Raw genomic sequence first — 11,603 nt, forward strand, 5'->3', positions numbered from 1 at the left:
ATGCTTCCCGGATCGCCCTTCTTTTCTGGTAGCTCACTCAATACTATCTCCGCGACTTCAGCTAAATCTTTTCTAGCAGCAAAGAGACCCTTTAGCAAGTTAAAATACTTGGGTGTTTGAAGCATCATTTTCCATAAATGGAATGTTGACTTGAAGGGTCTTCACATGTTCCATGAAAGCTCTATATGCTCTAACATTTTCATCAGGTATGGCTCTGATTGGGAATGGCAAAGGAGGATTGTAGGGCTTTGATGAAACAGCAGATTTGTCATCAGGGCATAAACTCATCGAGTCCATTAGAGGGACTCAGCGAGTCTGGTCGGGTTTAGCTGAACTCGACTCTTCTGTTGTTTCTGCTTGCACCTTTGTTGAAACCTTCTGTGCAAGGGTCATAGGAGTAAAAAATTTTCCATAGCTGGAGGTTATAGCATTCACATTCTCCATTCTTGGATTATTCTCGGTTTTACTCGGAAGTTCTCCTGGCCTCCTCTCGTTCACTTGATGTGCAAGTTGTCCTAGCTGTTTCTCAATGTTGAGAATAGATGCTTGATGATTCCTAAGTATAGTTCTAGTCTCTTGTATTGCAGCATCATGATCATTGTGTCTTTTCTCGGACGCGGCTATAAATCTAGTGAACATTTCTTCTAAATTGGCTCTCTTTTCCATGACCGGTTCTTCCTTTTGATAGAAACCCCTCTCCTTCTGCTTGTATTTCTCTTCATTTGCCCTTTTATATTCTTCGTATGGGAGCCATTCCTTCTTGGGTTTCCGCCAATTCTCGTCGGATTTGTCCCCGCTTGAGTAGAACACTTGCGCCTTCTTGTTTCCATTTTCATCCAAGTCACAATCCTTTGTGAGATGAGACCCTCTACAGTTCTCGCATCCAACTCGAATAGCATGGATTGTTTGATCCATTTTTGTCATCCTTCTATCTAAACTATCGAGCTTAGCCATCATCGCCGCCATGCCATCATTGGCCGAGTTCACTACCCCCCGACTTACTTCATTTCTTGGGTTGTGGTAATCTCTAGAATGCTTAGAGAATTCTTCAATTAATTCCTTGATTACTGGGGGTGCCTTCTTTGTGAGTGGGCCTTGCGAGTCAAGTAATTGCCTTGTGGTAACATTGACTCCATCATAGAAGATGGAGACTTCTTGTTGGCTATTAAGGTCATGGTGTGGGCAATTTCTGAGAAGACCTTTGTACCTTTCCCACGCCTCATAAAGAGACTCTCTGGGTTGTTGCTCAAAGCTGGCAATGGCTTTCTTCAACTTGGCTATTTTGGAAGGCGGGAAAAAATGGTCTATGAACTCTTCTTTCATTTTAGCCCATGTGGTGACCGACCCGGGAGGAAGTCACTTGAGCCAATCCTTTGCATCACCCTTGAATGTAACTGGAAGCATACGAAGTAGCTGGGTCTCGCGTGGCACATTTGGTACATTGAAGTAGTCAGCCACATCAGTTACTTCATCCAAGTGTTTGTAGGCATCTTCGTGGTCTTTTCCATAGAAGGGAATCTCCTTGAGTTGAGCGAGGATATGACCCTTAAGCTCAAAAGTAGCAGTTGCGGGAATTGCGGGCTGCACAAGTCCTGGGCCAGTGTCATTGCACATCCTCTTCTTCCATTCCCCCATGGGGACTTCATCAATATTAGCCATAGTGATAGCTAAATCGTCCTCAGAATCGGATTCGTGCTCGTATGTAGGTTCTTCTCCTTCCTAAGTCTCGTACTCGGTGTCTTTTTTAATCGGGTCTTCGATTGTCAAAGAGGTGTTGGATGCTCCTGATTTGCTGCTCTTCTTCTTGCTGAAAACAGACTTGAGGTTCTTTAGTGGTGAATTCTTTGAAGAAATGGATTCTCCAACAGCTTTTCCTTTGCTCCTCCTTAGTGCGGATTCCGGGTCTTCGAGAGGAGGGACCAGAGGTGTATCAGATCCTTGGGTCATGAAACAACTATAAACAAAACAAGAAAAAACGTGTAAAAAGAACAAAAATAAAATAAAAATTAAAACTGTAAACAGCGATGGACTCGCCGAGTTGTCACGAGTGCACTCGGCGAGTTCAAGGCAAAAACAGAAAAACTTTATAATTACTTATTAAAACGGATTTTTATTAAAACTTATACTAATTACTACATTACCTAAGAATTAACTTTGTGTAAGAGAAATCTTACACAAAGGATCGATAAAAATAGAAATTAATGCTTATTTAGAATCGTTCCCCGGCAACGGCGCCAAAAACTTGATGTGTGTAAACTCACTTCGTTTTAAACCTACTTTTGATTATAAAATGAACACACAAAGGCAGTGAACCTATCAATTGTGGTACAGTTAAACAAGTAGGGTATCGAACACAGGGAACGGTAAATTAAAACTAAAGACTAATTTTATCTAAATTAATTAATAAGTAGGGGTTTTCTCTAGTTTTACAAGACTAGAAACTTACTAACTATCACTTAAACTAAAAACTAGAAAAGAAAAGATTTAACTAAATTCAATAATGGGAAGGACTTCTGTTTAATTCAACTCAATTGATCCTATGGTTGATATTATGGTAATAGTGCAATGGATTAATTCTTCTATCGGTTACCGACTCAAGTGATTAGATTCACGTTCGATGCACTAATCCTTATAGAACAAACTAACTCAAACAGTGATCAGTTGTCTAATTTAGTTTGATTCACTAGATTATTTATTCAGGTTAATTTAGACTTATAATAGCTAACTAATTTGGTCCTTTAGTTAACTTCTTGTTGATGGTCATCACACAAGCTTATACATGAATTTACCTATTTTTCTTATTAATTCTAGTTTCATGTTCATTAATCCTAGTCATATGATGAAGTGGTAACATAAGCACATGAGGTTGACAATTAAAAGATGTTCATACTAATTAATTATCTTCCTATTAACAGAAAAATAGTTATCATTCACACACAAGGTTCTTTAACAAGCTAAAATCAACAAAATCACCAACATCGAATTAATCCTACCACAAATAAAACCATAGTGTCAATATTGTATCCCCAAATAGAAGTTTAAGAGTTTTATCTCATGATTGAGGTAATTAACAGCAATAAAACGAATTCTAATTGTCTAGCCATAATGGAAAACAAAAGATTAAGTAGAATGATGAGAATTTGCCTCAAATCTCCTTCGGAATTGAATTCTAGGTTGTATCTTCGTTCTCTAGGGTTCTTCTGACTCTCCAATTGCAACTATTTTCTCCAGAAAGGTTCCAGAATATCTAATGTCGATCTGAGAAGTTATCTTTATAGATGCGAACGACTTGTCGAGTCCATTGCCGACTCGCCGAGTCCATCCATTGATTCCCGTACATGATAAGTCACGAAGTCTTTATCTTCTCAATTCTTCGATCAGACTCGCTGAGTAGTCGACCCTAATCGCAGATTAGGTGTTGTTGTTAGTGGTTTTCTTCTTTGTTCAATTCCCGAGCTCCCAACCGCTTCTCCTGCTTCCTTTTGCTTCCTAGCTTCACTTTTGGAACTGAAAACACAATTCAAACACTTTTAAGTATCTTTTGTCCATGATATGCAATTAATTAGCTAATAAATGATAAAAATCTATACTTATTATGAGGCTAAATATGCAAATATCAAAGATTTAAGGCTTTTGTGGTGATTTTGGTAGTTTTGTTCACAAAGAAGAAGGAAGAGCATAGAAGGATCAAGAGGAGACTGAAGGATTCGAGTTTAGTGCATCATTTTCAGTCTTTGAAAGGTATAAAGCATGTACCTTGCTTGTTCAGTTGTTAGGTCCCTTTTTGGGGAAGATTTAGGGCTTTTTAAGCCATATGAGGTGGCCAACCATAATTGCAAACATGGTTGGTGGTCAAGACTTCGGATCTATGTCTTTGGAGGAGTAACAAAGCAGATTTGGGTTGCTTTTGTACCCAAGGAAGGTCCCATGCAACATAAGAGACATTTTAGAGCCTTTTAGGCTCAAAAGTCCCATGCATGCACGTAAAGCTCGAAACTTTACATGCTAGATCGAGCTTAGGGGCTTGGATCTATCATTTGGTCAAAGGTTGTACATCAGAAATTGAGGAAATAGGGCATGGACGTTATCGACACGGCGAGTCCGTTCTTGGGACTCGAAGAGTCCAAGGCATAAAGTCCCATATATGTTGAGGGTCAAAAGAATGTAGTTGGGTGTTAGAAGGGTTGTAGAAGGTCTGAAGGAGTGACCCAACGTATTGGAATTAGCCTTAGACTTGGAGTTCATGGGACTCGAAGAGTGCTAGAACAGACTCGGCGAGTCCAAGGCAATCTCCTTATGGTTGAAGATGAACTCGACGAGTTGTTCATACAACTCGGCAAGTCAAGGACATAACTTGTTCATGAGATGAAGGTGAACTCGACGAGTTGTTCATACAACTCGGCGAGTTGGATGAAGGTTCATTCGATGTTCATATATAGGAGGAACTTGTCGAGTCGTTGCTAAACTCGACGAGTCGAGTCATGGACAAGGAAGGATAAAGGGTTAGGGACTCGACGAGTTGACGGCCCAACTCAGCGAGTTGGATCAACTGGAAGTTGACTTTGACTTGGACTTGGTTGGGGGTAAAATAGTCATTTTACCCTAAGAGTAAATATCAGATTCTGACTGAGTGTTTTATGGGGATTATAGCCGGAGGATTTCCGGAGCAGCAGCAAACAGAGGTTTCCCGCAAAGATTATCAGCAGCTACTCGTACGAGGTGAGTTACCTTCCAGTAGCGGTGGGTCTACGACCACAATGTCGACCCACCAGTAGGAGTTGTATGTTAGATGATTGTCTTTGTGATATTCATCTAGGTTTGCTACTACCTGATATGTTATGAGCTAGTATGATATGATATTAGATGCTAGTGGCAGTAGGGGAGATAGTCCCCAAGGTTACCGATCGATAGGGCCAAAGGGGGTGGTTATACCCAGTCATACAAGATAGAATATGGTTATGTGTTACATGCTATGTGGTATTGTAGAGTGGTGAAATAGTCCCCAACATCCGGTCGAGAGGGCTGAAAGGGAGGCCAGCACCCAGGTATGCTAGGTCGTACTTGGTCGAGAGGACCACTAGGGAGGCCAGCACCCAGATATGCTAGGCAGTATCCGGTCAAGATGACCGAAAGGGAGGCCAACACCTAGGTATGCTAGGCAGCATCCGGTCGAGAGGACCGAAGGGGTAGGTCGGGCACCCTGATATGCCTGACAGTATGTATATGTTATGTGATTGTATGGTATGTGGTACAATGGGGGAACTCACTAAGCTTCGTGCTTACAATTTACAATTTTGGTTTCAGGTACCTCTTCAGCGAAGGGGAAGGAGCTGGCACGGTAGTGGCACATCATACGCACACTCATTGTTTTCCGCACTATGGATATTTTGGGATTGTACTCCAACATGCTCTTATTTTATGACTTGGGTTTTTAGACATGATACATTGTTTTATGAGATGATGTGATTTCACATTATTTTCTTATGAATGTTTTATGAGTCAGTTAACTAAAAAGAAATTTTTTTGTCTTGAAAATTGGGTCGTTACATGGTAAATCCAGATTACATTTTTCTTTAAACCTGCAAATTCCTCTCATGCTGATTTTAAACACTGCAATTATTCTCATTCTAATTTTAGAAGAGATATGCGATTAAAGAACCCGCCTTAAAAACCGTTTATTCACTCCAATTCAAATTTTCAACCTTAAGATTCTGGTTATGTTCCTGAATCTAGCTTTCGATCATATTTCATTCCCAAAACAAAGAAATCAAATCAAGTTATCAAGAATATTTAGTTCAACATACTCATATTCCGATTCTTCGTATAAATCTATTCTTTTTTATTGCACTTCACATCTACTCCACATGAACTGGAATTTTCAATTCCAGTGTCAAAGAAATAGAAGGAAATGTGAATATACCATGATATATGTTTCAGTATATGACTTTCTTCGTAATCTGAAATGTGAATCTCTAATATTCTACTTGTTCTATGAATTTGTAATGTGAATGCACAATAGTCTACATATTCTCACAAGTTGAAGGCCTTGTACTGTACAATATCCTATTTTTAAATATGACTGTGTGATATTCTAATTATTCTGTATATTCTAATGTAGAATGTGTAATATTATACATATATTAGTATACAGTTCTATATATTTTGTACATTGTTATGTGCTGAAATGTGAATATGTATTGATATATGTTTAAGTGTATAACTTTCTTTATATTCTAAAATGAGAATATCTAATATTCTTCTTATTCTATGAATTTGTAATGTGAATGCATAATATTCTACATATGTGAGTATTATATTCTACATATTTGCACCATATGAAGGCCTAGCACTTCCACAAAGTACATTATCTTATTTAAAAATATGAATGTGTGTTATTCTAAATTTCTAATTATTCTATAAATTTCAATGTTAAATGTGTAATATTCTAAACATGTTAGTATACAATTCTATATATCCTACTTATTAGTATGTGTTGAAATGAGAATACGTATTCTTGAATTCTTTGACTATTCCTCCTCATTTGTGGTGTACATTACAGTCCATTGCAAAACAGGTTGTGAAGTAAAGATCAATAGCTAAATTTTTCATCAATTGATGTAAGTTCATGAATCTGATACGATTGCTAAATAGGACAACAAGTGATGATTGATTGCTAAACATGATCTGAAGTGCTAACCGACTACTGAAATCTTCATCAAGTCTACGTGAGTTCGTGAATTTATGATTTATTTGCAAAAATCTTCATCTTGGCAATCAATTGCAGAAATCGATTTCAATAAATAGCTTCCGAACTCATCGCCAAATGCAATTGAGTTTTGTTAGTAGATTTGCTAAAAATTTATTCAAAACCGTTACAAAGTGTAAATCGATTGTTGGAATCGATCTCAATTCCAATAATAACTTGAACCTATGTTAATCATGGGCTTGTGAATCGATTCCAACAAAACTCAATTGAATCAATATTATTTGTAGAAATCTTAATCTTGGCAATCGTGAATTAATGATTTATTTACACAAATATTCATCTTGGCGATCGATTGCTGAAATCAATTTCAATATATGGCTTCCACACATCATCAGATACAATTGATTTTTGGTAATAGATTTGCTAAAATAATCTTCAAATCGTTGCAAATTCATGATCGGTTGTTGGAATCGATCTTTATTCCAATAGCAACTTGAATCAATCTCAGTTTGGTTGGCCCCTGATATGGTTGGCCCCTGATAAGAATGTGACATAATTTTGACATTAATAAGCCTTTTTTATGAACTTGACTAAACAGCCCCTAATTAAATAATGAGGCGCCTTAATCAACCTTCATTATGTTCTTTTTTCAATCACATGATCATTTTTTATCAAAGGCTGAAAATTGGTCCCTCTGTCTCACAAAATACCTTTGGTCTCAAATGAACCTCTTCATATATATATATATATATATATATATATATATATATATATATATATATATATATATATATATATATATGGGTTGAATCAATAGAAAATGAACGCCATCACTACAGTTACTTTTACATCAAATTACAAAAATGGTCCCTATGGTTTAGAATATTTATCCCTAATATCCTAACCATCCTCAATTCTTAACAAAACTCACAACCTCCCTTTATCCCACAACTTTTAAATGCTTCCCCATTCCATCTATCTATGTTCAGTTTTGTTTCCGGATCCATTAACTTACCAGAAAAACAAAGCAAATGAAAAAAACTACATACCAGTATCTCCATATGCACACGTATGTATCATCGGTATTTCCTTATGTTTACATTGTATCGTTGGAGATGTTTAAGTAAAACAGACCAATAAGTCTACAGTTCATGATGTCACATTCTTCATTCCAACTAAGGTTGAAAAAAAAGAGTATTCATCGATGAAAATATAAGGATTGAAAAGATTTATGAACACCGCCTCTGAACCCCTCCCACCGGAAAATAAACCACATGGAATCCAACCAAACCAGGAAAAAAAATCTAAAATCAAACCCGAAAATCAACTTTTTCAAAAAGAAACTTTTGACTTCTAAAAAACTAAGCCAAACACCCTCTAAAAAGAAGGGTAAAGGTTGGTTCCTAGTGGGGTTAGAGTTTAAGATGTAGGTTAGTTTATTTAATGATATCAATGGCAAAATTTATAAACTTAATAAAATTATGAGGACGTTTTTTGAAATTTAAATTACTTTTAAAATAGATTAGTGTTGGTATATATATATATATATATATATATATATATATATATATATATATATATATATATATATATATATATATATATATATATATATATATATATATATATGGCTTTTCATTTCTAAACTACACCATATAAAATCAATTCTATTTTGACCTATATTAATTAATTTTTATTATTTCCTTTTTAAGCTTTTGTAAAAAGTCTAATCAAATTGTGCCATCTTCCCAATAAATATTATCTCATAAATATTATCTATTTTACTTATTTACTGTATGCATCATTTTTTGTTTTATTTATATATCTTTTTTTATATATTTAAACATTGGTAGATTTTCTTTCACATTCTTTAACAATAATGATTAAACTCATATATGTTACTATTTTATTTTGTTTCCATATATATTTTATTATAAAATATTATATTTGCAATAAAAATATGTTAATCATTATTATATTAAAACGATATGTAGACATATAATTTTTTAATAAGAATAAAGATTTATTTTATATAATAGAAATATAATTATTGTTTATCTAAAAGAATAGAAAATTTTTATATGATTAATGCAATGTGAATAATTTTAATATCAAATATTAATATTTTTTTAGAAACCATATATTCAGATTTTATATTATTTTCATTTTCTAAATATGTCTCATAAATTTGTTTTTATAAGATTATTATTAATATATGCACATATTAACATTACAATTTTGGACTAACCATTTTTTCTTAATACACATTAAATGATAAGTGATATGTTTTTTATTTAATATCATGGTGATGTTTCCGCTGAATCGTTTGTACTATTTGTCATTAAAAAAATTACTTTTTGTTTAGTTTAGTTTTAAAAAAACAAACAAACATTTTTCAAAACATATTTACTATTTAATGTTTTTTTTTTTATAAATTTTGGTATTTATAATCATTTATCATGTAAAAACATTTAAGATAAAATTTAGAAAATAATAAAGTAAGTAAAAGTTTAATTGAATATAGCAAAATAATAATAAAGTTTGAATTTTTTTTAATAATTTGTAATGATAAAATAATAAAATTAATAAAGTTAGTATAATGATTGGAAAATATAATGATGAAGTAATAATGTTAGGAGAGAGAAAAACACTTTTTAGAAAACAATATATAATATATTAGAGTAGGTGTAGAATGGAATGCCCATATATCAATATGATAACATAATATATAATGTCATCTATTATACTCACTACTAACCATTATAGTGGTGAGTATCACATCATCACCACACTCACTACCACTAATAATGGGATACTTATCACTAAACACACAACTCCACTATATTTTTTTAATTAAATTTAAATTAAAAATATATAAAAATCATATAATTTAAAAAACAAAAAACTAGTTTTCATTAATTTAAAATACCAAATTTCTTTAATTAAAATAATAATAAAAAATAACATTAGAAATAAAAATTACATTAATTATATACTAAAATGGTGGTGAATAGGAAACTTTTGGTTTTCTCATTTGTGCCCCTATTTTTCTTTCCCTTCCTACTTTGGCCACAGACTTCACTCCACCGCCTTTCACTTCCCAGGTTTCCTCTTATCTCTACTTTGAATCTTTGACCATAGACTTCACTCCACCGCCTTTCACTTCCCATCTTTCTTCTTATCTCAATTTGCTTCTGTTCTTCTATTCATCATTTTATCTTCGATCCCACCATTTTCTTCCTTTGATGGCTTCACGTAGATTTATGATTCCTTTTGTTTGCCTCACCGGCTTCTGGCTCAACCAACTCCAGACCACCATCTCCACCTTTCTTATTTGTCTGGATAGCCAGCGAACATCATAAACGAAGAAGGAAGGTCATCGCTTCAACCTCCCTTCACCGACTATGTAAGCCAATGAGAATTTGTTGGTGTCTATGAACCTTTTTGAATAATCTTTTTTCGTTTGGTCTTTGTAGATGAGTATCACACCCCTTATCTCTATCGACACCTCCTTCCACTTTCTCCATTCCCGCTGTTTTCGGCTTTCCACCACCTTTATCCTCTTAATTAGCTCATTTTTTATGTTGCTTTTATTCAGATTCAGGAATACACCTTCAAGAACAGGGAAGGGTATGGGTGTAATAATTGTCTTTTTCTGCTACCATCGGTGATGCCTCCCGTTATCACGATTCACGGTAAAAAAAACCAAAATTATCTTTTTGCCCTATTTTCGTTGTGTATTTCGATTATGATTCCTCTTTTTATAAATTCAAACAGACAAATTCTAAAATTCCAACACATCCAGGTTTGTTTATGATCGGATTACGGGGGTAATTTGGTCCTTATTTGAGGTTATTGTAACATGACTTTTTTATACATGATTTATAATTATATGCACAGGTTTTTGGTGATGAGTTGTGCTGGTGATTTTAATCATCAATGTTATTTAAGTGTAATGAGATTACTTTGTGTTGACCAAAAATGATCTTGATAAATATTAAACAAGTAAGAAAGGTGTGAAGTACACACTTGTTTAAGTTTGATCAAGTTTCAAAGTACACTGTCATTTAGGGGCGAAGCCCCTGAACGAACAGGGGTCCGGGGGCAGCGCCCCTGGGAGCGGGGTCCCAGGGGCGGCAGCCCCTGGCAGGGTCCAAGGGGAAGAGCCCCTGGCTGGTTTGACCCTTATCCATATATCCGTTTTTATGACAGTTTTTATGGTTTTATGACAGTTTATAACTGTCATATGACAGTTTTCAGACAAAGATATTAAAGTTGGTTTTGGTCTCATTTTCTGGTACACATGAAAATATCATCAAACATTCTCGGTTTTTGTCTCTCTGAGTCTTATCCAATTGAGGATTTGGGAGTACCACCAAATACTTCGATTTGAAAGTGATTATCACAATTCTCAGAATTTCCAAGCTTTTCTACACCCAAATTTCTAACAAAAATCGAAGTATACTGTAATCATGGCAAGTGGTGATTCTGTGAAGGAAATGACAAGTAAGTTTGAAAAACTGAACAAGTTTGAAGGGCAAGATTTTCGTAGATGGAAGAAGAAGATGAAGTTTCTCCTTACCACTCTGAAAGTGGTATATGTTCTGAGTACACCCATGCCAGTCTTACCAGAATTTGTTGAAGATGAACCTTTGGAGGCAACAAGAAGGAGATCAAAGTGGGAAAATGATGATTACATATGTCGTGGTCATATTCTCAATGGTATGTCTGACTCTCTTTTTGATATCTATCAAAATTTCGAATCTGCAAAAGAACTATGGGATTCTCTTGAATCCAAGTATATGGCTGAAGATGCTTCTAGCAAGAAGTTTCTTGTCAGTAACTTTATGGGTTACAAGATGATTGACTCCAGGCCTGTTATGGAACAATACCATGA

The 11,603-nt window shown here is 34.8% G+C and overlaps 1 non-coding gene across 1 annotated transcript; it reads left to right on the forward strand.

Moving 5' to 3' along the window:
* Positions 1–1,168: 1,168 nt before the first annotated feature.
* On the forward strand, positions 1,169–1,275 carry LOC111884321 (small nucleolar RNA R71). The gene has a single exon (XR_002847696.1). It is a non-coding gene; the product is annotated as a small nucleolar RNA R71 (small nucleolar RNA).
* Positions 1,276–11,603: the final 10,328 nt, after the last annotated feature.

The sequence above is a fragment of the Lactuca sativa genome, chromosome 3 (assembly GCF_002870075.4).
Source record: "Lactuca sativa cultivar Salinas chromosome 3, Lsat_Salinas_v11, whole genome shotgun sequence".
NCBI lineage: Eukaryota > Viridiplantae > Streptophyta > Magnoliopsida > Asterales > Asteraceae > Lactuca > Lactuca sativa.